This window comes from Trachemys scripta, chromosome 17 (assembly GCF_013100865.1).
Source record: "Trachemys scripta elegans isolate TJP31775 chromosome 17, CAS_Tse_1.0, whole genome shotgun sequence".
NCBI lineage: Eukaryota > Metazoa > Chordata > Testudines > Emydidae > Trachemys > Trachemys scripta.
Window position 1 is genome coordinate 12,925,772 of NC_048314.1, and position 5,873 is coordinate 12,931,644.

The window sequence follows — 5,873 nt, forward strand, 5'->3', positions numbered from 1 at the left end:
CCCCTCATACCCCGTCCCCTGCCACCCTCCCTCTACATCCCTCCCCTTCACCTCCCCTCATACCTCAAGGCCTCCAGCACCTTTATAGTACTCTCCTCCCCTCATATACCATGCCCTCCACCAGCACCCCTAGTCCGCTCTCCCCTCATATCCCTGGGCTCCTTCCGTTCGCTTTCACCCTGTCCCCTCTCCCCTGTCTCCCCTTTTACCTCCTTCCCCTGTATGATTTGTTCAATTACTCCCTTCTCATTTACCTTCGTCCCAATCCCCTCTCTTGCCTGTAGACCCTCCCCCTCCCTCTCTGTAGGTGCCCCTTCACCCTGAATCCTCCTGCTCTTGAATAACCCACCTTCTTTTGTGCCCTCATCTGCTTTACCCCCCCTCTGCTTCCTTTCCGCACGTCCCCTTCCCTACCCTACCTCTGAGCGGAGGCTTTGGCTATATCTGGTTCAATGGGCAGTATGTTTTGCCCAGGCACATCCAGCAGTTGGTGAGGCTCAGAAGAGGCACGTTCAAAGGAAGACAGGAATGGCCAAGCCCTCTCTGATCCGGAAACCTGCTGCCTCCAGCGCTGTCCTGTCCTGATTAGAGATGCAATAAATCTGCATGTGTGGATTTCCCACCTGTGCTGAGGATGTGGGCTCTCCCGATGGCTTTCTGGCCTCCCCAACCTTCTTGGCATCATTCAGGCTTTTCACTCTAGGCAGAATTACAAAGAGGTGCCTGCTTCCTCGCCCTTCGAATCCAGGCAATGAAGTGTGTGGATTGAGAGAATGGGCCTGATTCTCCTCTTGCTTGCCCCAGTGTCTCTCCCTGGATCTAACCCAGGGTAGGTGAGCGGAGACTCAGAACCCAGAGCTGAACTGACCCCGTTCGTCTTCGTGGGGTTTTGTGGGGTTACTCTCAGGGATGGCATTGTTACCCGTTTGGCATCTGGGTATTTTTCCACAAGCAGCTAGCTGATGTACTGATCCAGCGTCCCATTCACCAGCAGGAGCATCTGGTATAGAATTCAAAACTGCGGTACATTTGAAAGGGGCAGCTGCTTGAGTGATCTCTCAGCTGTTTGATTTGGGGGGGGGCTTCCTTTCTCCCCCCCAAAGCCCCCATGAAGTGTGACTGCATATCTTGGTTTGACAGATTGACAAGGCCGTGCTGGAGGGGGGCGGAGGGCGGTGGGAGAGCAGAAGAACCATTCACGAGCTACAACCTAAATGCAGAGCAACTTTACTGATTTCAGTGGACTCCTGATTTACGCTGGTGTAATGGAGTCGAGAGTTTGGCCCGATGTATACGAAGCACTAACAGCATAGCAACAAGGCCAGCATCAGACAGTCTTGATTAACTGAGACACTCACCACTGTCCTTACAAATAAGGCCGAGGGTGGCATGTGCCGCGAAATTAGCTCCATCCTTTTGGGCTCCTACGATGGCAGTGGGAGGAATATTATGGAGCAGCTATACAATGGGCTGCAGCAGGAGCAGCTGACGCTAATAACCTTACTAGTGTTTTCGGAGGGGCTTTCCTTTGGTTTTCCAGTAACAGCTGGCTTTAAAACACAGAGCTGAGCAACAAAATGAGAACATAAAGCCCCAGAGATCTGGCCCAAATCTCCCTCTGGTTTCTATAGTCCCTGTCTATTATGCACCTGATCAGTTTTGCACCAGGAAGAAGAATTTCATCCTGACCCCAGCTGGTGATCACCTTATGCCTTGAAGCATGAGGATTGGCGTTCCCCACTGCAGAAAGCTGTAGATTGTTCCTAAGGAAGGGTGAAATTCAAAGCCCTTCCAGCACTTACACCCTTAACCTGAAGCTTCACATGGACCCGCTGTACCGTTGTAAATGTCACCGTTGTAGATAAGAGAACCTGAGTGGCCCCAGCGCAGGGAGGCGAACAGAGGCGTTTCTGCTTTGTGGACCCTGAGTGCCACCAATCCTTGCAGCATTAGGATGACTTGCCTGCTGCGTGCTGGTTAGTTCTCAACGGCCCAGAGCATTCCAGGAATTCAAAAAAATCGATATTAATGATGCGATGCGTTTGTGTGTCTGTATCTGTCTGTCCTCTGGCAATGTTTTTGGGCAGCCTGGATTTGGTGTGTGTGCACCACAGTCTGTCCATTTGCCATGTGGGCATAATGCATGAGACTGCTCTCCCTTGCCCGAGCGCTGGGTGGACTGACAGTGTATGGAAAGCGCTAACGTTGTTACTGGGACAACAGGCTGGAAGAAAACCCTGTGGTCTCCTACCACCCTCCACTGCAGGGCTCCCGGGTTCCAAAACCAGCGCGAGTTCAGCCACGCTGGTGACACTGGCACTCTGGCTTTCAGCACGTGGCTTGCTGGAGTGTTTCCTCTTAGAAAGAGTCCAGCTGCTTCCAGTATGGGATAGAGTGTGATCCAGGCTTGTGAATGGAGAGCCCCAGTCCGGTCCCCTCCCTGATGGGCATGACTGTTTGCTTTTCAGGGGGAAGTTACAGGCTGTGTGAGGTCATTGTTTATTTGATTGCCCATTCAAAATTGCATCCAGAGCTTGGTACCTGGGTCACTGAAGGGTTAATTCTAAGGGCTGCCTCAGCAACTTGCCAGGACCCTGCAAGCTGCTCGGCGGCCCCGATCCTGCAGGCACCTTGGCACGTCAGGGCAGAATGGCTGACTCGTCGTTCTCTCAGGAGTCATACACAGCACCCGTCGCTTTGGCATCTCGCTGCCTCTTCCTGCCCCCAATCCTCGCCCAGCTCTAGAAATTCATCCTCCAAGATTGTGGGGAAGAGAGTCAGGAGGGACTTGGGGAAGGGCATGAAAAGGCACGTGGGGGAGGGGCTCAGCAAGAGTGGCCCTGTAGAATAATGTTCAGTCCAAGCCTTGTCCGAGTGCAGCACCACCCCCACCCCCCAGCAGGGCTCTCGGTGCAAGGGTGTGAAGTGATGAGGGGGGAGCCCCCGAGCGTCCTTCCCGGTTCTATCATTGATGCTCTCTACGGCCTTGAGCGAGTCCCTTCCTCTCTCCGAGCCTGGTTCCCTGCGTATAGGGACTTCTGTGGGGAAAAAATCCCTAACTGGCCCTTGAATGCACAGGTATGGTGAGAACCAGTGGCTGGAGGCTGAAGCCAGACAAATCCAGAGTAGAAATAAGGCGCCATTTTGTTTAACAGTGAGGGTGATTAACCATAGGAACAACCTTCCAGGGCAGTGGTGGATTCTCCGTCCGGTGAGGTTTTCAAGACAAGACTGGACACCTTCCCGGAAGATGTGCTTTAGTTATTGGGCACAGTAGAGGGGTAACGGGCTGAGATTCTCTGGCCTGTGTCCTACAGGAGGGCAGACAGACTGGGTAATTAATGATCTCTTCTGGCCCTAACATCTGCAACTCTCAAATCTTTGCCGAGCGCTTGGCGTTCGCCTGATGACAAGAGCTAGGGATTTATTATTCTCCAATGGCAGAAGACTCTTCCGACGGGGCCCATAGCAACCTGCAAACCTCTGTGTCCTGGCTTGGAGCACTCACCGCTCCCAGGCCTATGCTCTCTCACGCAACGGCGCTTTGAAGGATCCGCTTTGAAAGGAGCTGTGGCACTCATATCCCCTGCAGTTGCCTTTGATCCTGCCAGGTGCACCTCTCTCCCCCCAACACAGGCTGTGTGTTCCCGTGGCTGGGCTGGAGCGGCCGTGCTTCCCCCCCCCCCCATTTTGTTCCTAGCTGCTTCAAGTGGTTGGAGGCGCTTGCAGCTTCTCATCATGGCTGTTAGCAAACACTGACGTGGAAATGAGCGAGCTGTGGTTTATTAATATAACAAGCGAGCAGCATTGCCAGCAGCACCAGCGCCAGTGGGAATCAAAGAAGGCGATCTTCCCACCTGCACGATAGTCTGAGGGCCACAGGGCTGTAGGCGACCTGCACTTGTCTCTCGTTATTGCTCCTTGCTTATCCCCGGGAACGTCATGCAGTGGTGTTGCAGGCCTAGCACCCCTGGATACCACACACTGAGAGAGACACAGGTGAGCTGAGGGGTTGGAGCGGGGGAATCAGGACACCTGGGTTCTCTTTCCTACCTCTTCTATTGGCCCTTTGCCTCCTTAGGCAAGTCATGTCACTTCTCTATGCTTCACTTCTCTCCTCTGTAGGTACCTGCCTCAGCAGGCTGATAAGAGGATTCGTTAGTGAATATTTGCAAAGTGCTTTAAGGATATCTGCTCTGCTAAGCACTGATAAGATAGGGCTGGATTCCACCCCCATCACTCACGCCAAGTAGGCCCTTATTCCACCGCTCTCCTGAGTTCCTTCCCTGGTGTGAGCTGCAGAATCTGACCCACAGCCAATGTGCTGGAGCTGTGTCTCTGGGCTGGTTCCCAGGTGCTGTTCTGTGCTAGGTCACGTCTCAGTGCTCGGAAGCTGTGCGCTAGCCCAGAGAATATCGCAGGCGAGTCATGTCTCAGTTTAGTGGGCCCAGCACGACCGTGGTTCGCTAGAGCAGATGCTGTAATAGCGGAGGCTACACAGTGCTGGCTGCCAGCAAGCAGAAAGAACGTGGTATAACGTTGCTGGAGAGAGGGGGCTGGATGCTGCGCTGTAATTGCACCTTTCCTCAGGGTGGGCCAGGTTCATTAGCTCCGTGTGACAAAGATGGAAACAGGCCTGGAGAGGTGAAGTGATTTATCCAAGGTCAACAGTGAATCAGTGGCAGAGCCAGACACAAACCCCAGGTCTCTTCACTCCCATCGCCCTGTTCAAAGCAGTGGACTCCCTGCCTTGCTATGTAGGGAGGTGGTTTAATCCTAGCTCTGTGCTGGAGCTCCCTGGGGAAAGGCGGCTGTGTCTTGGTGCGGGTCTTTCCCCGAACTGCGGCGTGGTACGGACAGAGGAGGTAATTCAGGCGCGGATTGGGATATAGGTTACACGAGTTGTTTTGACCCAGATCCTCAAAGGTCCTTCCTGCCCCCTGCAAACCTCTCCCATGTCTCCTACATTGTGCTGCTAAAACCCCTGGGGGTGGAGTTTCTTTTGGGACCCCTTTCCAGTGCTTTCCTTCTCTGTAGGGCTCCCCAGATACAGTAATCCCCTGCAGTACCAACTTTGGCCACTGGGTGTGTGCTTGTCCACCTCTCTGCCACTCTCTTGTCCCCCTTTTCTGTCCAGCACCCACATTAGCCAGGTTTTTGCAGAGTTCATGAGAAATCTGCAGGCTGCCACTGCCATGCCATGCCCCAGAGAGCCCTTCTCCTGCCTTGAGTCCCTAAAGGAAGCTGGGAGGAGTCTGCTTATAGCCCCGTGGAATCTCTGTAGAGATCAGCTTGGTTTAGAGCCCTTCTGCGGCTTCCCTTTTCTTCCTGCCGATGGGTGCATTTGTGTTTTGGCTGAGTGCTGCTGTGACGGACGTCCCTGGGTCGCTTTTCCTTCTTCTAGGAACTGCCAGGCTGGATCAGCCCTATGGTCCAGCCAGCCCAGTGTCAGGTATTTTCAGCCATCAGTAGCAAAGGTTTCAGAGGAAGGTGCCCCCTCACACCTGAGAATAGCCAGGCCTTGCTCACTATCTCCTTGGACTGCAAAATATGCAGCCGTCAAGCACAGTAAAACCAAGGCACCCACCAGTGTAATGAAAGCGTGAGTCTCTGAGCATAAACACACGCCAGGACTTGGGCTATATGGTATCCTGCTAGGCTCCTGGAGGGACAAGCGCCTCCCTCATCTCCATCCCTCCTTCTAGTACACCAGAGCCATGCAGCCACCCAGCAGGAACAGGCAGAGATGATTCCAGCACTCCACAGATTTCATCACCGGCCCACCTGCTCTGCAGAATTTCGCCACCCAGTTCTCCCTCTCTTTTCCCTGCTGTCTCTCACCCGGCCTTGTCTGACCTGTGTCTGCTTCCTTC